Raw genomic sequence first — 22,035 nt, 5'->3', positions numbered from 1 at the left:
AATATAAATCTTAAAAGCATGCAATTTCTAGAAAGTCACATAAAAACAAATTTGATTTTATCAAAATTATTGGTATCTTTTTATAAAGACCATGTTAAGTCAATCCAAATTCAAGTTCCATATAGGAACAATATTTACAGATTACCTACATGAAAAGGTTATTTTATCTATAATACATAAACAACTCCTGCTACTTTAAAATATTTTTAAAGCATTTAAAACTGACCAAAATTTTTAAGTATTCTATCAAACAAAAAAAGATGACAACTATATGAAAATATGTAAATATTTTGTATATTAGGAAAATGCATGTTATAACTACAATGAGACATGACTCTACACCTATTGGAGTGACTATAGATACAAAATGAGAGAGGAGGCAAGATCGCAGAATAGCAACAGAAAGGTCTCCTCTAGGCTCTATGAATGTAGCAGAAAAAGTCAAGAAGGTACATCCTCAGGGAAAAGGTGCATGGAAATCTGTATTGGGAGGTTTTGCAAAAGCAGTGGAAATGGTCTGGACCTGAATGGAAGAAGCAGATGTGGAGCAACAAGCATGGAACATGGAGCCCATATACAAAAAAGAACCCAGCACCCACACGGGATAGCAAGGTGAGGTCAGATTGCACTGGTCCATGCTATTGCTGATACAGCTGGAGAGAGAACCTCGTAGACTGCATCATGTTTCAATCTGGCCCAGAACCCTCAGGGTGACTTCTCACTCAGTGAGGGGGGGAAAAAAAAGTGGTGCATCTCTCCACTTCTTCCCCCTCCTCACCAGCACCCTGTGGCTAGCTGTGAGAAGGGAGGTGCCATTTCAGACATAAACAGGTAGCAGCTGCTCCTGCTCTTCTGTGCACACACAGTGGTTAGATGGGACTGTAGGCAGGGGCATTCACAGCAGTTTGAGACAATTGGTCGTGTCTATAAAGAAAATGCATACATGACATGAATGAAAATTTTTCCTATAAAATTGAGATTTTTGAGGAGAAATCAAAAGGAAACATTAGAAATAAAGAACTCAATAGATCAAATAAAAATGTGGTGGAAAATCTTGACAGCAGACTCGGTAAGCAGAAGAAAGAATATCTGATCTAGAAAACATATCTTTGGAAATCTTACAATCAGAACAACAACAACAAAAAAAAGAAAATAGAAAATTTAAAAATAGTGTTGGAGATTTATGGGATACATCATATGAGTCTGGATTCCTGAGGTGTGGAAAGAGAATTGACTAAAAGTCCTATTTAGTGAAATAATAAGGAAACTTCCAGAATTTTGAGAAAGAAAGGAATGACCAAGTAGAGGAAGCACATAGAACTCCTAACAGACATAGGTAGAAAAGATCTTCACCACGACCCATTATTAGTCAAGCTTTCCACAGGAAAACATCAAGAAAAAGTTCTAAAATGAGCATGAGAGAAATGCCAGATTACTTTAAGAGGTTCTCAATTTAGACTCACAGCTGACTTCTTATCAGAAACCCTGCAGTCTAGAAGGGAATGGTGAGATATAGTCCAAGTCTTAAAAGAAAAAAAGAACTGTCAACCTAGAATACAGTATCCTACAAAACTCTCATTTATGAATGAAGATGAAATAAAGACCTTCTGTAACAAACAGAAATTGAAAGAATTTATTGTCACTCATCCAGCCTTAAACAAATGCTTAAGGAGGTGCTACATAGATACATAGAAATATAGACATCATTATGAAAGGGTGATAAGGCAAAACATTCCCCAGTAGAAGTACAACAGAAATCCAAAAAAACAATAGGAATATTTATGGAATAATGGCAGGGCCAAGTCATTACTTTTCAATAGTTACCTTGAATGTAAATGATCTCAACTCTTCAGTTAAAAGACACAAACTGGCTGAGTGGGTTGAAAAAAAAAAGACCTATTAGTTGCCTACAAGAAACACATCTCACCAACAAAGATACATACAGACTGAAAGTGAGAGGATGGAAACAAGATATTCCATGCTAACTGAAAGCAAAAAGCGGCAGGTGTTGCTATCTAAATATCAGACTTTAACATGGAAACTGTTAAAAGAAATGAAGAAGGACAGTATTTAATGAGTAAGGGATAAATTCAACAGGAATACATGACTATGAACTTAATTACAGAGCACCTGGCAATTTAAAAGAAATGTAAACTATCTAAAGGGAGATGTAGACTCCAATACAGTAGTAACGGGGGCTTCAGTACTCCACTTTCAGCATGGACAGATCAACCAGACAAAATTGGCAAGGAAACAACAGAGTTAATTGACACTGTAGACCAAAAGGACCTAACAGATATCTACAGAATCTTTCCCCCCACAGTTGCAGAATATACATCTTTTCATTAGTGCATGGAAGTTTATCTAGAATAAAATACACTAGGCCAGAAAGCAAGTCTCACTAAACTAAAAAAAAAAAATCACAATCATACCATGCATCTTCTCTGACCACAATGGAATGAAGGTAGAACAACTCAAGAATCTCTAGATTATATGCAGACACATGGAGACAGAAAAACATGTTCCTGAATGAGTAGTGGGTCAAGGAAGAAATCTAAATGTTTTTGGAAACAAATGAAAATGACAGTATATCATATCAAAATTTGTGAGATACAGCAAAAATAGTATTAAGAGGGAAGTTTATAGCAATTGGTGTCTATATGAAGGATTTGGAAAGGTACCAAATAAATGAGCTATCAGTGCATCTCAAGGACCTATAAAAACAATAACAAACCCAACTAAAAACTAGTTGGAGGAAAGAAATAATTAACATTATACAAGGGAGAGACAAAATTGAAACCAAAATATAATAAAAAAAATCAGTGAAGTGAAGATCTGTTTTTTTCGAAAAAATAAACAAAATTGAAACACTATTGACACAACTAACCAAAAAAAAAAGAGAGAAAGAATACCCAAATCAACAAAATCAGGATGAAAAAGGAAATGCAACAACAGCTACCACCGAAATAAAAATAATCAGGAATTACTACAAAGAGCTCTATGCCAAAAAAAGGGAAACCTAGAAGAAATGCATAGATTCTTAAGACATTAAATCTACCAAAGTTGAGTTATGAAGACATAGAAAATCTAAACAGACCAGTAACTATGATGGAGATTGAATCAGTAATAAAGATCCTCCCAACAAAGAAAAGCCCAAGTCCATATGTCTTCTCTGCTGAATTTTACCAGACATTTAAAGAAGAACTAATTCCGATTTTTCTCAAGCTATCCACAATAATTGAAAGGGATCGACTCTTTACCTAGTATAGAGTTGATCTTCTGTATATACAGATAATTAAAAATGAATCTTAATGAAGAAAGGGGTGAGAGAGGGAGTAGGAGGTGGGATGGTTTGGGGGTGGGAGGGTGGATATGGGGGAAAAACTGCTATATTTCAAAAGTTGTACTTATGAAATTTATATTTATCAAATAAAAGCTTTCGATACAAATAATACAAAAAAAACCTGAAAATATGAAAACTATTTATGGAAAAAAAGAAGAAAGGGATGGACAGCTCCCAAACTCCTTCTATAAAGTCTACATCACCTTAATTCCTAAGCCAGAAAAAGATGTAAAAGAGAACTATAGACCAATATTCCTGATGAACATAGATGCAAAAACCCTCAACAAAATGTTACTACTCCAACAAAACATCAGAATGATCATTCACCCGGACCAAGTGAGATTTACCCTTGATATGCAGGGATGGTTCAACATTCACACATCAATGTGAGACATCACATTAACAAACTGAAGGACAAAAAACATACGATTATCTCAATAGATACAGAGAAAGAATTTGATAAAATACAACATCCTTTCCTGATGAAAACCTTAAGAAACTTGGGTATAGAAGGAACATCCCTCAACACAATCAAGGCAATTTATGCCAAGCCCACAGCAAGCATTCTAATGAATGGGGAAAGATGTAAGCCTTCCCCTTAAGATTCAGAACCAGAAAAAGATGCCCACTCTCACCACTGCTATTTAATATAGTCCAAGGGTATTTAGCCAGAGCCATTAGGCAAGAAAGGGAAATCAAAGTGATATAAATTGAAAAGGAGGAACTCAAAATATTATTTGCAGATGACATGATCCTTTATATGGGACATCCAAAAAAAACTCCACTGAGAGACTACTGGAACTCATACAAGAGTTTGGTAAAGTGGAAAGATATAAAATCAACATGGAAAAACTAACAGACTTTGTATACAAAGACAAGGTCATTCCTGATAAAGAACTTTTAAAATTTTTCACTTTCATAGTTGCTCCATAAAGAATCAAAGACCTTGGAATAAATTTAACTAAGGATGTTAAAGATCTCTATGGTGAAAATTACAAAACACTAAAGAAAGAAATAGCAGCCATTAAAAAATGGAAAAATCTTCCATGTTCATGGATTGGAAGAACCAACATCACCATAATGTCTGCTGAAAGCAATTTAGAGAGTCAATATGATACCAATCAAAATACCAATGACATTCTTTACATATCTAGAAAAATGATGCTAAAACTCATAAGGAAACACAAGACACTCCAAATAGCTAAAGCAATATTGTACAACAAAAGCAAAGCTGGAGGCATCACAATACCTGATCTCAAGACATATTACAAAGAAGTTATAATTGAAACAGCCTGGTCCTGGCACAAAAACAGACTTGTAGACCAGTGGAACAGAATAGAAACTCCAGCAATCAATCCATGCAGCTACAACCAACTTATATTTGACAAAGAAGCTAAAATCAATACCTCCAGGAACGGCAGTCTCTTTAACAATGGTGCTGCAGAAACTGGATCTCTACATGTAGAAATATGAAACTAGACATGTAGCTTACACCTTACAAAAAATCCATTCAAAATGAATCAAAGACCTAAATCTATAACCCAGTATAATCAAACCATTAGAGAACATTGGGGAAACTCTGGAAGACATTGGAACAGGCAAAGACTTCTTGGGAAAGACCCCAGGTGCACCAACGATCAAAATTAAAATTGACAAATGGTTTTACATCAAGCTGAGAAGCTTCTGCACTGCAATGGAAACACTCAGAAATGTGAAGAGGCAACTGACAGAATGGGGGAAAATATCTGCAAACTATGCAACTGATAAAAGGGTAATATTTAGAATCTATAAAGAGATCAAGAAATGCAACAACAATCAAACAATCCAGTACATAAATGGGCAAAGGAGTTGACCAGGAATTTTTCAAGAGAAGAAACTGAAATGGCCAATAGACAGTTCAGAAAATGCTCATGATCACTAGTTACCAAGGAAATGCAAATCAAAAGCACACTGACATTTCACCTCACTGCATTTAGAATGGCCCACACAGTAGTTGACAAATGCTGGAGAGGATGTGGGCAAAAGGATACCCCAGTACACTGTTGGTGGAAATGTTAACTGGTGCAACCATTGTGGAAGACAGTGTGGAGGTACTCAGAAATCTCAATACAGACCTGCCATACGATCCAGCCTTCCCACTCCTGGGAATTTACCTGCATATGAACAAGTTATCTGTACCCCCATGTTCATTGCAGCATAATTCACAGTTGCTAAGAAATGGAATCAACCCAGATGTCCATTAACTTATGACTGCGTAAAGAAATTATGATACACACACACACACACTCTATGGTACTACTCAGCTGTAAAAAAGTAGTGAAATCCTGTCTTTTGCAACAAGATGGTTGCGACTGGAAACCATCATAGTTGGTGAAATAAATCAGTCTCTAAAAGACAGATATTATATGTTCTCCCTGCTCTGAGGTAACTAATAGAGTACCTGAAATATAATTTATGGAGTGAATAGACATCTTGAGAAGCAAAGATTGTTTATAGCCCTGGTCTATTTTGTTGAAGAGCAGTGTTTTGTTTTAATTTCTCTTTATACTATTTGTTGAACTCTTTTACTTAGAATAGAGTCAGCTATATGATCATTAAGTTTACTGGAAAAAGATCATTATAAAAATAAGAGTGGGAATCTAAGTGGGATGGGAAGGATTGGTTGGAGTATGGATGGGAAGGAGAATTGGGAGGAAAGCGCCATTATGTTCCTAAAATGGTGTAAAGGAAATATATGAAATTTGTATAACTTAAATAAAATATATAAATATAAAAGAAACACAAATACAAAAAACCTGACAATTCCACCTGTTGTCAAGAATATAGAGCAACTGAAGCTTTCATTTATTGAGAATGAAAATGTAAATTAGCATAACCACCTTGGCAAACTATCAGCAGTTTTCTAAGTTAAGCATACTCTTATCATTAGTAGTCTGCCTCTAATCTTTCTGTCAGAGAGATAGGGAAATATTTTTCTGCAACAGAACCTGTGTTTGGTTATAGCCATAAATGTTCATAGGCATAATTGTGACAAGTTAGGAACACCTCAAACACCCTTAGACTGGTGAATGAATAAACCTATTTTAGTAATTTATAAAATGAATTATTATTCAGTAATAAAAACAATGGACTATTGATATGTAAACAACATAGATGAATCTCAACAGTAATGTACTTTTTGAAACAAAATGTTTACAAAAGGTTATCCGTTGTATGGTTATATAAGTATTAAGATTTGAAAAAGTGAAACCAAAGAGGGAAAATAAGATCTATGATCTATCAACTAAGAGTTTATAAAGGGGATTAGTTAATTACAAAGGTCATGAGGAAAGTTTTTAAAACAATGTCATTATTAAATGTGATGAATATCATTATGCTTATACTTTATACTACTATATACAGTAGTAATGAAAACTTTTAAGTAATGTAAATATGATCTAAAGAAATTATTTCTATATAAACTATTGTTTTAGCTCTATCCTTTTTACAGAAGTTTAAACAAAAAAGCTATGAAGTTCAAATGCACACATGAGTCTTACTCATCTCTCTCAATATTTTGAATAACATTCAGTTTTTGCAGATTTCATGTAATAAAACAGAGCTCATTTCTTCTATATCATAAAGCATCTCCAGAATAGCTATAATGATGTACTAAATTTAAAGAAACATTTCTGCAAGTTATGAGCTAATGTGAACTAAAAGAAAGGCACAATGAAAATCAGAAACTTTATTCTGTTTAAATTCTGTCTTTCACACTGAGATTTATGGTATGCAATGAATGTTAATTTAGTGATGAATTTTTTGCTACACAGAAAAAAATGGGAACATTCACAAGTTCTGAAGTTTTGTTGCTCCTAAGAAATAGGACTAGGGATTCAGGGTGGGAAGTCTTTTCCCTAGAAAATTTAAAAAACTTCCCTCTCTGCTGGTGCCGAGGCTCAATAGGGTAATCCTCTGCCTGCGGCGCCGGCACCCCAGGTTCTATTCCTGGTCAGGGTGCTGGATTCTGTCCCAGTTGCTCCTCTTCCAGCCCAGCTCTCTGCTGTGGCCCAGGAGTGCAGTGGAGGATGGACCAAGTCCTTGGGCCCTGCACCCGCATGGGAGACCAGAAGTACCTGGCTCCTGGCTTCGGATCAGCACGGTGCGCTGTCCTCTGCGCGCCAGCCGCAGCGGCCATTGTGGGGTGAACCAATGGAAAAGGAAGACCTTTCTCTCTATCTCTCTCTCTCTCTCACTGTCCACTCTGCCTGTCAAACAAACAAACAAACAAACAAAAAAATTCCTTCTCTAGAAGTATTGAACAAAAACAAAAAATCCTAACTATTTCTTTTAAATAGAGACTATAGTTAATATAAATAATTTTTTCAAAATATGTGAGATTTACTTCCGTGATTTTTCTGGAGATCTTAAAGGACAGTACAGTATTACTGTTATTTCCCAGTTAGTATTAGCAGTACTAATAGAGTGATTCTCCATGTGCCAGTTATATCTAATCTAGTTTGGGATCTTTTATGCTAATTATCACTGGACTAATTTAATTTTTATCCCATATGCCTTTGGTAATCTTTTTACCTTGCTTTTCCTTTCATTCCCTTTTCTTCTGTCATGGGCTGAATGTGTGTGTCCTCTTCAAATTCTTATTTTGAAATCCTAATCTGCAATGTGATGGTATTAGAAGGTAAAGCCTTGGGAGGTAATGAAGTCATAAGGATATAGCCCTCATGGTAGAACTGATACCATATATAAAATGAAAAGTCACTAACACTTAGTTCTAGTTTGACGGATGATGTTTAATAATGGGAACTACTAAGTTCTCTTTTTATGCATGTGGATCAAAGATCTGAGATAAAACAGTTGCATAGAACTCATGATTCTCTACTCTAGTCCAATTTTACTGCCATTCCATTAATACTAAAGCGATTTGTGGAACCCCAGAACTCTTCAGAGATTCTTTTATCTTTTCATTTTCACAGTGGGCTGAACTACAACAAGACATTGCACAATGAAACATTTAAATGACCCTCCTGAACTTCCTTGTTTCAATTCCTACTGGTATATGTGAATTATCTTCACAGCAGGGAATTGAACTGGGTACTCAAACACGCAATGTGGGAAGCCTATACTTGAAATACTATAGATTAATTTTTCTCCTCTGGATTCATAGATTTTTCTGGGTCCATCTCCTCATTGAACAGAGAAGAGAACAGTAAGTAGAAAAGCATTTTGGTCAATATTCCACAACTGTTATATATTTAGAAATATATTTCAAGTTTGTAATTTTAGTTCTCAGTACTAAGAAAGGTATAAAAGGTAATAGATATTTTCTGAAAAATTTCACGTTAGCTAATTTGTAAATGAAAATAAAAAAATCAAAACAAGATGATGCTGAGGTAAAAACTGAACCCCATATCTCAGTGATTCCAAAACAGATGTTTACTTCTCCTGTGCTATGTGTCCAGTGTGATTGACAAAGATTCTGAGAACAGTCATGCATTGGCGCAGGGTGATGGAACAGGCACTCTTTCAAACATTGCCGTCGATATAGGAGACAGAGAGATATTGTACACTCCTTCCCTACCCCCTCAGTGTAAGCAAAAAACATTGTCCTTCATAGGCCAAAACAAATCACATGGACATACCTAAGTACAAGGTATGGGTAGAGATGCCCAATTCCATCTGAAAGGGCAGAAGTCTTGAAATGTTTGGCAAAACATCCCAGTATGTGTGGCTTATTCTCCCTTACACTGTGAAACTGCTCAGTGTTTCCCTGACACAGAAAGGCTACAAGGATTTTGGATGCAAAACTGCTAATTTAGAGACTTGAATTAAAAAGGTAAATAATCTTCTGCAAACACAACTAACACACAATGCTGGATCAGATGTGAAAATAAATATAATAAAAACTCCCATTCAGAACTGATGAGAGTGAGAGTCTCCTGGTGGTCACTAGTCCTCGGTAACTTTGAAATAACTTCACACTGATCTTGCGAAGGTCCCATTTAGATACATGGGAGGGTATCTGCAATTTGTGTTTCATGTTGACCCATGGATCTGATTTCCTAGGGACATTGCTTCACTAGCAGGGCATGAAGACAGACCTGCCTTAGAGAATAGGGGGATATTTCCACACAGTTGATTGAAGCCACAAAGGCAGGATTTAATTAATTGCACAACCATATTACTTTTAACAGTTCAATATTGTGATTTATTTGCCTGTAAAATGATCCTAGGTTTTTTGGGAAGGCTTCTTATCTATTTGATTTCTGTTAACTCCTATATGCCAGCAGCCACAACCACAGTTCTTTCCTGGATATACTTTGTAGATGTGTTGAACTGTTTTATCTGTCTGTCCTCTCTCTCTCCTCTCTACCAGGCTTGGTGGTAAAAATATAACTATTGTGTCTCTTTTACCTGAATCTTTGCATCTTTAGAATCCAATCATTTCCAAAGTATGGTTCTAAGTATACTTCTTTGGTAATACCTGGTATTTGCTAGAAAAGGAAACAATTAGATTCCCCCTCCTGAGACTACGGAACTAGAAACAATGGGGACCCCACAATCTGTGTTCTAACAAGTCTTTTGGGTAGTTAAGATCAAGCTGAGTCTTTATATCCAGATTTCTATCCATTCAGAAGACCAGGTGAGGTGGGAATAAAGAAGAAAATAGAATCAGAGGGAAGGACTACAGGATGAGTGATGAAATTGTGTAGGAGTTATTTTTAGGCCATTATAAGAAGTGAAAACTATCAGAGTAAAAGGCTGGATTATTTTTTTAAAATATTTATTTATTTATTTTGAAAATCAGAGTTACAGGGAGAGAGGGAAAGAGAGAGAAAGAAGAAGAGAGGGGGAGGGAGGGAGGGGAGAGGGAGAGAGAGAGAGGGATATTTTATCTGTTGCTTCGCTACCCAGATGGCTGCAATGGCCAGCGCTGGGCCAGGTTGAAGCTAGGAACCAGCAGCTTTATCTGGGTCTCTCTTGTGTGAAAGGGACCCAAACACTTCACCATCCTGTGCTGCTTTACCCAGGAAATGGATCAAAAGTCGAGCAATTGGAACACAAACAGGCACCTATATGGGATGCTGGCATTGCAGCCAGTGGCTTAACCCACTGCACAACAAAGGTGCCCCTGATGCTTTTTCTTTTGGCCTTTTCCTTGGCCACCTCAATAGCTAAACATTTGTTCCTGCCCTCATCTCCCTTCATCCTTTACCACGATCTTCTACTGCACTGACACTTTGCAAAGTGTAGACATCAGAGAGATGGAGGATGCTTTAGAAAATCAAGATGCAGACGGGAGAGCAGACACAGAGGTGTCGATTGATACACAGCTTAATTGGATAGGAAGAGTGGCTGCAGAGCTCAGCTCAGGGAAACCCTCTTCCCTGGAGCTCTGCAGGGTTTCCTAATTGACTTTCTGCAGACTCTGTACTGCCTTATGGCTAATTCCTACCAATTGGTTCCTGTTACTAACACCTGACTTTATTCTTTGATATCATTCACAAGTTTTTACAGCAATTGAAAAGCTCTCCTTTATATTACTTCCCCAGGTACATCAACTCTCACCATATTCACGTTAAATCTTGTTATTGTAAGGTTTTCTGAGGATGAAATATACACTCTGCCCTTTCTTAAATAAATGATTTTGTGTCCCTTGTGAGAGAGTCATTGGGCCTAAGATAATATTTCAAATGTTCTTGCTCTTTCTTCAGAATTTGGACAAAATCCAGATTGCCAACATTGTTATCAAACTAAAAAGAATCCAACTAGAAGTCATTACCTGGATCCTAGTTCTGTTCTTTGGCAGTTGCTACATTTGCTGAGTGTTGTGGGTCTTGTGTAGTTGAAAGATTTCCACTAGGGTTTGATGAGAATGGGTACTAGTGGGTTATTTTTTACTCTAAAAATAATTTAATAATAATGTTTTTAAAAACAATATTTCGAGGCAAACAAGGATACAGGAAAAGAAAACAAATCCACATTGTGTCAATAAAATAGAGATTGTGTTGGGGAACACAGGGAATCTAGCTTTTTAAAAATCCCTTTATAACCTTTATTTTACTCATTACCAGATTAAACAGATGGCTAATTCAGTTAATATAGTTAGAGTTACAGACAGTGAGAGAGAGAGAGAGAGACAGAGAGAAAGGTCTTCTGTCCACTGTTTCACTCCCCAAATGGCCACAACAGCCGGAGCTGTGCCTAAACAAAGCCAGGAGCCAGGCGCTTCTTCTGGTCTCCCATGTGTGTGTAGGGCCCAAAGACTTGAGCCATCTTCTACTGCTTTCCCAGGCCAGAGCACAGAGCTGGATCATCAGAAGAAGAGCAGCTGGGACTAGAACCGTCGCTGACATAGGATGCCGGTGCTGCAGGTGGAGAATTAACCTACTGCGCCACAGTGCTGGCCCTATCAGTTAATATTTTTTTAAATAATTCCTGCTATATGTAGGACAAAGTAGGCAGTGATCTCACTTTTGGGAGCTTGAGATCTGACACTATAGACAGAAACTGAATATATGTTTCACTATAATTATAACCTAAATGTCACTACTGTTAATGTATTGTTAATGTACTAGCATTTAAAAGGAAACTTACTTATTTACCTCTTTCCTGATTTAAAGAATATTTTCTGTGTAAGTGTGGTTTAAGTAAAATGTGAAGGATGAACCATTAGTGATTAGGACATTGGTTGGAAAGCAGCTATCCAAGAACAAGAAGGAATAACATGTACACAGGCCCATTGAAGGCCTGTCTAGTGAGAGAAACAAGGAGAAGCAAGGGAAGAGGCTGGGCAGGCAGAGAAGAGCCTTGCAGGCCATGTAAAGCATTTGGAGATTTGTTATTTTGTCATTACCTTTCATCTCTGGACTGAATTTCCATTTCCAAAGTACTTTCACTAATGAGATATCATTTAATTGAACTGGATTTTGTGAGTTTAGGTGGAACTCACAAGATGTTCACTGGAGACATCAGAGGGTTGGATATTCTATATTTGCAACATTATTCTCAAGTTACTTGAAGTAGCTTCTTTTTAGCCCATTTATTTTTAATATTCAGAGCATATTACTAAATATACAGCACCTGGTTAAGTTCCTGTTCTCTAAAATAATAACTAACATTTAAGAATCACTATGTTCCTAAATTTGTATATAGGAAATGCATGGGGTTTTTATACCTTAAATAAAAGGTTTTTAGGTAACCAAAATTAAATATTGAAAGTTTATATAAAAATGCAAGATTATCTCCAAAAGTTTTTGGAAAATTGAATGAAAAGATAAATTTGTTTTTGAAAATTAAAAAAGTCTAATATTTATGTCTAACTGCTTTACATTTAACAATGCATTGAATCCTCTTACCCTTACAAGGAAGGTACTATTATTATGTAACATTTCACAGAGCAGATAAAGTAGGTACATGTCTAAGGTCACACAACTGGTACATATCAGAGGTAGAATTTGAATATAGATATCTGTCTACAGAACTCCTCTACTGAGATAAAGTGTAAGATAGTCTTGCCCTTATTTTTATGCTGTCTAAATGGTGATGATTTGTTTTACATTTAAAGCCTTATTATTATTATTATTTTTTTAATTTGCTTCAGACTGGGAGGGTGGGAAAAGGAGAAGGAGAGGGAGAGGGAGCAGAGAGGGGAATAAAGAAACAGATATGTAGAGTTCTCTTGACTTGGTCAATCCCCAAATGCCTAAAATGGCTGGGGCTGGAGCTGGGAGCCAGGGACTCAATCTGGGTCTCCAACATGGGTGACAGGGATCCAATTACTTGAGCCATCATAGCTGTCTTCCAGGGTTTGCATTACAAGGAAGCTGGAATAGGAAGTGAAACTGGGACTTGAACTTGGTTATCCCAAGAAGAGTATCACCACATGCTAAATGTTTTTCCCAAAAGGCTTATTTTTATGTCTTCATAAAAATAAATGATTTTTCTATGAAATTTTGTAAACCTCTGATTTTGGGCAGTAGGGGTAGGGATATGGCCTTAATAAATCCAAATAATATCACTTATGATGGATATTTGTGTGTGTACATTTAAATTAGTGTCAAGATGAATTATAGCTGACTTAACTTGTAAAGGAGAAGATACATTTTTGTAAATGTCTTTAGTTAAATAAACAGAGGTGTGTACTTAGAAATTAAAAATTGATTATTCTGTCTCCTAAACTTTTATTTTATTATAGAAACATATTTTTTATTTGTTCCAGGAGTCTCTGTAAGTCAGAGATAAATCAGTGTCATATTTTTTTTTCTATTTTGAGAAATTTCAAAACATATTTCTAAATAGAAATCAACTCTCTACCTTGCAGTGACTCTGTCAAAGCCAGTAATTTTATGTATGTATAAGAATCAACAGGCTAGAGATGTTTTATTAAAGGTTCACCAGATTAGACAGAGTATGAGAATGGAATTCAATATTATTATCTGTCTCCAGATCTTTAGAAAATCTTTTATGTTTATATAGGAAATTGTCTTTTGGTCAATAGATAGATATTAAGTAGCTAGGATGTTAAAATTACTGTGAAGACATTGGAAAATTAATAGTGATCAAAATAGTATCATCCATTGCTTCCTAAGGTTTCTAATTCAGTAAAAAAGATAGATGTCTATAAGCAATTTTGGTAATACTAACTATTAAATTAAAAAGAATTACATGGAAGCACAAAATACGTCAAACACATTGATCTTCAAAGTCTCTTTTACTTATCTTTTGTAGTCATTTTACTTTTGCATTTTAAATAAGTTGGGGGATGTGTGATCTTATCTGGATCTGTTGTTGAGTACATATGTAACATAAGAAAAGCCAGAAGATCAGCATGTTCAGGACCAGAGGATCTCATACCTCTTTGTGTTTCATTTTCCCTGTTTAAAAAAAAATGCAGACAGAGAGTGCATAGATGATCAAGATTAATGGTGCTTAACCTCAAACATGTGTCAAAATCATCCAGAACATCATTCAAATGCAGGTTGATGGATCTGCTTACCTTCTACTCAGAGTTTCTTATTGAGTACTCTGGGATTGCTGAAAATTTGTTTTACTAACAAGTTCCCAGGTAATGCTGATGGTGCTGGTCCTGGAACAGCACTTGTGAACTTTTTGTCTATATGATCATAAAGAACAGTTTGAAGTGCTACCAAAAATAGGGCTAGCTGAAGAAACTTCTAGAAGTTTCCATTTCAGTAATTATTTTCTTCCATGGAATACATTTATTTTTAATTTTTAGAGTTCTGTATGTTATATAATTCTAAATCTCTTAAACTATTAGGAATGTTCACATCAAGTCATAGGACTCAATGTCTGTGATATGTACCCCCTAAATCCTTGAATCCACACATGGTTATGAAGAGCCATTTTGGATAGAATCCAGTTGGAGAGAGTTCAACATAGATATATTTGCAATATGAATATTCTTCAGTCATATAATTCATGCCAATGATAATCTAACATCTGCCAATTTCAGGGAGAGGAAAGCAGTTGAATAAAGAAAAACATTTCCAAGTTTGAATAAAAGTTATTTTTAAAGTCTTTTAGTCAAAAATATTTCCAGTATCTCAACATAATTTTTTAATCTTCCTTAAATTGTTTGCAAATATATTTATAGATATTGTAAATAATGAACAACAATAAATTCTTATAATATAAAATATTCAATTTGGCTAATGTAGTGAAAACAGAGTATACCTAAACTGGCCTAAATTATAAAATAATGACCTTTGTCCAGGTCTAAGTAGAGGAAATTAATAATCAAAACATATTTATCAGAGGCATACTGTGTTAAAAAACAATAGTATAGTAACCTACTCTTTCTTTAGAGCCTATTTTCTATTCTGAAAATGAGGATTTTAGAATTGATGGCTTCTATTGTCCTTTCTGGCTTTAAATTCATACTACACTTTGTGCTAGATATGAGAGATTTAATATTTATTTATTATGTTCTGTCATAGTTGATGATAAGACTGCTGGCCAGCAGCCTTTGAATGAAATGTACTTGGCAGGAATACAGGTAACGGTGTACAAATTATTGTAAATTACCCTCCCCTGCTGAGATAAAGGTATCTTCCCTGCCCTTATTTCCCTCATGCTGAACTTCGTCTCTGTTTCTACTTAGCCATTTTTATAATCCATAGATTTAGTAAAATGATAAAAATCCAAGGCAGATTCTAACAAGTATTTTCCTTGTATAACTACAATGAAAGCCAGAATTGTAAAAATCAGAACAAAAAGAATGCCTGTTTTCTCGGTAGTTTCAAAAGAATATCATGGGCTTCTGATTCCTTTTCCATCTGGAGATATGGAATTACCTGGAAATTACGGACATTTATTATGTTCAAATACTAGTAAAATATAAGTTAAAATAATTGAAGAGTTTTGGCATAGTGTAATTATAGATAGAAAAGGTAGAAGATCATATACTATCAGTGTGGTAAAAGATATTAGAGATCATTATAGTCAAAGTTCACATTATATAAATGAGGCAAATGATGGTCATTTACAAATAATATTTACCTAAAAGCACAATTGTGTATTTTATTGGCTTGATGTTCCTCATGTGGAAATCTAGATGGGCGACATACCTGCAATGCTTTAAATCACACTACACAAAAGATAGATAGTGTGGTAAAGCTAATATCAGTATAATAGCCTTTAAAGCAAAAGTAATTACCAAGTGTTATATCACCACAAAATTCTGTAATGTGCAAGTAATATGCATCAACTAATATAGTTTCAAAATTTGTAAAGCCACAGCATATCCTAAAGGAAAACGCTGATACATTTAACTTTTCTGAGAAAAAAAAAGGGAAATGTGTATCAATAAAAGAAAGATGGGGAGGATATATTACTACTACCAAAAGATAAGTATCTGTGATACATAAAAACTCCAATAAGAAATTGACAAGCAATATAGTACAAAAGTGGAAAATCCAAATAGATAAATCAAAAAAATATACAGCTAATAAATACTTGACTTACTAATATTTAAGGACTTACACATAAAAATAAAACATAATTTTTAAAACATCAAATTACTTGACCATAAAATTTAAAAGTACCATAATTTGGCTGAATATGCGGGAGTGAGAATTCACAAAAAGTAGTTGTTTATATGGATGCATTTCAAAACTCTGGAGTCTATCCATCCTGGAAAGCATTTTAATAGAAATGTGAAGAGTTGAAAATGTACTCTCTATATCATCTAGTCACTATGAGAAATATGACTTAGAACTGTTTTTCTTTTCCAACTTTGATAAAAATGCAACACAATGAAAAACAAATGTCACATTAAAGTAGACACACAGACATAGTATAGTTCATCAAATACTGCAGGCTTCTTGCTTTTTTGCTACATGAAAGAGTTGAACTTTCTACTCCCATTGAGTTTAGGTGTGTCAGCTGACAAGTTTTAACTGATGGGCAGAAGTGATTTTTATGACACCTGTGCTAAGGCATTTCATTGTAGCTGCAGTGCAAGATCTTACGTACTTTTCTTCTACTATGGCAGTTGAAAGCTTTTGAGATGATTCTGGCTATCTCAACCTGTGTCCTAAGGTGAGTAGATACAGGACCAGACTCAACCAATCCAAAACCGGCTGATTGAAAAATAGGTCCTTGGTATTTGGCCTGATTTAAAAACAGGTCTTTGATTTTATAAACTACTAATACTTTAAAGTTTGTGGTCTTGCAACTTTATATAGTCCATATTCACTGTTAGAATATTCTTACTCTTATTACATAGATACAACACCGTAAAGCCGAGCAGATAAAATCAGAACAAACTATTTGCTAATGATGCTGTATTTTAGATTGGAGTCAGCGGGAAGTTGACTTCTGGTGGCATTGGGATCTGCAAGGAGAAAAGGCCTATACTTCCAGGAATGGAGAGTCCCTACCCGTACTTTCAGGAAAGAGAAGTCCTTGTCAAGGTCCCCACGGGTGCCTAAAGGTCAACCAATGAGGATCAGACCTGCCTCAACCTTTAACCCCCACATCCTGTATCTCTAAAAGGAGCCCTCCCAAACTCTGATGCATGAATTCCCCGGCCCCGCTCTGTTGGGACAGGGGAACCTCACCTGGGAGAGGAATTCCAATAACAGCTTGTGAATTGGTTGATTTGTCTGCCTGGGAAGATTTGTTATGCGCTGGACACCTTGCAATTTCTAGATCTGCTGGATTACTCATTGAAAGACATCATTTGAAAGCTAGACTGGGACTAGATAATCATATTTGGCTTTGGTGCAATGTCAAGAACCTCAGCTGCTATGCCTGGAATAGTGTTCCCTCCCCCTCTCCCTTCTCCTCCCTATCCCCCTCCCCCTCTCCCCCTCTCCTCCGCCCTCTCCCCTCCCCCTTTCTTTCCTTCTTCACTGTGTGAGTCTCCATGTGTGTTGTTTACAAATATTGATTTATTTACTTGGTGGCTCAGGGCCCTAAAAGAACAAGAGAGAAGATACCAGATCTCTTTAGATCCAGGGTTCAGAACTTGTACAATGCGCATCATCCTAATCTGGCTAAAGCATGCCAGAAAGCCTTCCCATATTGAAAGGGAGTGGACACAGATACCATCTCCTGATGGGGTAGTGGGGAGCTTGAACATTTTGGAGCAGAAGGACAGGGGATCTCTCAATTCAGTTCCATACCTGATTGTCTCCATGCCATTTCCACTTTCTTCTCCAGGTTTGGAAGCAGGATGGAACACCAAACTTGAAAGACCTTTACGGAGGAATTCACCTCATCCTACTGCCTCCCACCCCTACCCATACTCCTAGCCCACCTAAGATAAAAAGGCCCAGCCTGCTGGGGTCTGAGCCCTCTGCCACATGTTCATTCTGTGTGCATGCTGGCCGTTGGTCACCCAACACTTGGGCCCTCTGCCAAGTGTTCAGTCTGTGCACATTGGCAGTTGGTCACTCACCTCTGCAGATTTATATTTGAATAAAGTTTGTCTGGCTGTGAGTTTGTATTCTGTCTCCTTTCTGTTTCTACCCTCTTTTCTGAGAGACCTATCTCCAACATACCACTAATCTTTTGAAATTTCTAGCTTAAAAAGGTTATAGGGTATCTCAAAAGAAGGTCAGCCAGTTTCTGCTGCTGTCAACCTTCTTGGGACTTCTCATGATGCCAGACACTTGCCCAATTACTCCAGTCTGAAAAAAAGGCAATATACTCTCTTCCTTTCCGGTGTGCTAAGTATAGTTAGACTATGAAACAGTGAAACAATGGATTGTTTCATTGATGGCAGTGCCTCTGAAACTCCCCCTTTTTCTGCTGGGTATGTAATAATTGAGGGGTATTGTGAAGATACCTCCTCTACTTCCCCCCAGAGGGTCATAGAGGCTAGGCCCCTACCTCAAGGCACTACTTCCCAACAGGCCAAATTTTTGGCCATGAATAGAGCCTTCACCTTAGCCAAAGAAAATACAGTTAATATATACACAGATTCCCAATATGCCTGTGATATCATCCATTCCAATGCCCAGATATGGCAAGAAAGGGGCTTTCTGACAGCTCAAGGGACCCCTATCATAAATGGCAAGCTGATTAAAGCTCTTCTTGATGTTGACCAGTTGCCAACAAAAGCTGCTATTATTTACTGCAAAGGCCACCTGAAAGATAAACAATACCTACCTGAAACTAACAATCAGGCCCATCTGACAGCTAAAGTAGGGGCCCAAGGGGAAACCATCCCATCTTTTCTCTGTAACTTAGCTCCTGTATATTCAGATGTAGAAATCTGTCAGTTTCAACAACAAGGGGCATCTAGGAAGGACTCATGGTGGTTTCTAGATGAAAAACTAATACTTCCTTCTTTTCTCCAAGTTACCATCCTAAAAAGCTCCACTCTATCACTCAATCCCAAACTCTCTTTTTGACTTCCTGAGATCACACACCTAACTCCCCCATTCGAGAAACTCTGCGTAATATATGTTAGGCATGTAGCATCTGTCAAACCAGTAACCCTAACTCTAATATCAGGCCACCCCCATTCACCACTCTCCAGTCCCACAGATCACTCTCAGGGGAGGACTGGACAATTGAATTCACTCATATGCCACCGGTTGGTGAACATGTTAACTTCTGGTTATGGTGGACACCTTCTGGGGTGGCTGGAAGCTTTCCCTACTACAAATAAAAGAGCTTCCCCTGTTTCCAGTATACTGTTCAATGACATCATCCCAAGATTTGAATTACTGGCTTCTATTCAATCAGATAACAGATGGAAGTTTACCTCTCAAATTATTCAAATAGTATTTGTCTCTTTTCATATCTCATGGCATTTTCACATTCCCTATGTCTCCCCTCTTCAGGAAAAGCAGAATGGATAAATGGAATTCTAAAACAGGCTCTAACTAAACTCTCCACCCAGGTCTACTTTGACTTGATAAAACTTCCTTTTGTTCTGTTAAGAATTAGATATCTTCCTCAGAATTCATTAATGCTTAGCCCATTTGAAATTCTCTATGGAAGACCTCTTCTTTCACCCAGCTTCTCTCTCCTACAACATTCTGAAGCTATTTCTCCTCCTCTCATTTTCCTTCCTCTTACTGAAATACACTCTCAGTTATGGACCTATGCAGACACACACCTACCCAAAACACACTCTCTGCCTTCCAGCTATACTACTTTTCAACCTAGTGACTGGGTTTATGTAAAATAAAATGAGGTTTTCTAAAGAAAAAATGCAGCAGGTGATATTGACTACCCTCACTGCTGCCAAACTCAACAGGCATGCCCTTCAGGTACATTTTACTTCCTTAAAACTAGTAACATCTCCCTCATATAGGTCTACTACCACAGGACCCACCTCTCTCAGGTTGACAAGGCTCCTCACAATACCAGAAGAACTGTCTCATGTCTCTGACAATTCCCAAATTTCACAGATTTCTCCAAATAATTCTAGCTCTGCCTCTTTTTGGCCATCTTTTCCACCATGGCAATATCTCTAATATCTCCTTTTAATTTCATAATAATAGTGCTCCATTTGTGCCATGTATCATTAACTTATTGCAAACGTTCTTACAGGAACCTTTGGGTCCTCTGCCACGTGTGTAGTCTGTGTGCACACTGGCAGTTGGTCACCCACCTCTGCAGATTTATTTTCCCTGAATAAATTCTGTCTGACTATGAGATCATATTCTGTCTCCTCTCTGTTTCTGCCCCCTTTTTCTTACAGGATTTTCTGTGTAAACAATCTAATATACATGTGTTATGAGTGCTGGTATTCTAATCTACTGTATTCCATGTATCTATCTGGGTTTATTTTATTTTGTCATTCTTTAAAAATATTTTTATTAATATATGAAATTGATATGATAATACTACAAATAATTTTGAAACACAGTTTGATAACCAATGTACTAGAAAAGAGCAGCATATATGGGACATAAGTTTAGAATAGTGCTATAATACCCACTAAAGTTTTATTTAAAAAATTAAAACTTTTAAAATGTCCCTTAACAACAAAATGGATTTATAACATATTACTTAGTAGTATAATATAATACTGCTTATTGATTTAAAATGAGTGACTGAATTATTTCTAGATATGCAGATAGAATGAAGGATATATGTTGAAGATATAATACTGAATGAGAACATAACATTTTACAATGAAATATGCAGCATGATAGTACTTACCTTGCAAAAAACCTACTCACAGTAATACTACATATTATTTAAGAATAAACCCAAACTTATTAAGAAGATTACACACCAAATTACTGAAAGCAATTGCCTTTAGGGAGGAAAAAAGTAGAATGGGAATAAGTAGGGAAACAAGGAATCTTAAAATTTCTATATTCTTCCATTTTTAAAATTGTAATCCATTTACTGTACTTTGAAAATTTCTATTTACTAAATAAAAAATAAATTAAAAAAAGAAATAAAGACATACAAAAAGTGAAAAAAATTGGAATAAAAAATAAAATGTGTTTAAAAATCTTTAGATGCTATTAATCTTTTCTTGTTTTAGTACTTTTAGTCATTTGATCTATGATAAAGATACTTTATCAAAATGTTATAAAAACTGTCATGAAGATGCTACAATTTTCAGGTAATTATTTCTCTGAAATGTAGTTTAAGTCATCCTAGAGAAGCCAGAGAGTCTGGCTTGTGCAGTAACATTTGTTTAAAAAAATGAATTTCAGAGCTTGCTCTGGTTATTTTGCATGCAAAAAAATCCAGTTATAGAAAGAACTAGGAAGAAAGTGCTTTGCAAGTTCTTAGGGACACATGGTGTCAAAAGCAAGGAAGTCACAGTCCATTATTATCAGTGGAAACGGTAAGGTGTTGGAAATGGGAGACAAGCAATCAAAAACCCTGACCCTGCGTGACCTGCATGACTCTTGAGTGCCAGTGGGAGCAGTGGCAGCAAAACCTGTGCTTTTGTACATGTCTGTTGCTGAGAGCATGTCCCAGCTTCACTGGGAGTTGTGAGGAGGTAGGGCTGGTTAAAAGACTGAGTGCTGACCCAGGCAGCAACATCAGAGAAGATGCGTTCATCCTGAGTCAAGTGTTTTCTGTCAGAGCTTCCCAGGAACACTGTGGTCAGTGATCACTTTGCCGTTCTTGTGGGAATAATCAAAGTGGGGGTGAGGAATTCTCACATGATTTTCCATCCAGATAAGACACAAGCCACTTGTTCCCATCGCATGGACTTGGCAGTAACAACTCAGGGTAATTGT

The 22,035-nt window shown here is 36.4% G+C and overlaps 1 pseudogene; it reads right to left on the bottom strand.

Annotated features, from left to right (window-relative positions):
- The window catches only part of LOC100354498 (eukaryotic translation initiation factor 5 pseudogene), a 46,457-nt pseudogene extending 28,452 nt beyond the window's left edge, over nucleotides 1-18,005 (bottom strand).
- Between the last annotated feature and the right edge of the window lie 4,030 nt (nucleotides 18,006-22,035).

The sequence above is a fragment of the Oryctolagus cuniculus genome, chromosome 1, assembly GCF_964237555.1.
Source record: "Oryctolagus cuniculus chromosome 1, mOryCun1.1, whole genome shotgun sequence".
NCBI lineage: Eukaryota > Metazoa > Chordata > Mammalia > Lagomorpha > Leporidae > Oryctolagus > Oryctolagus cuniculus.
The sequence above is the reverse complement of the archived record's forward strand: the minus strand, read 5'-3'. Positions and strand labels throughout refer to the sequence as shown.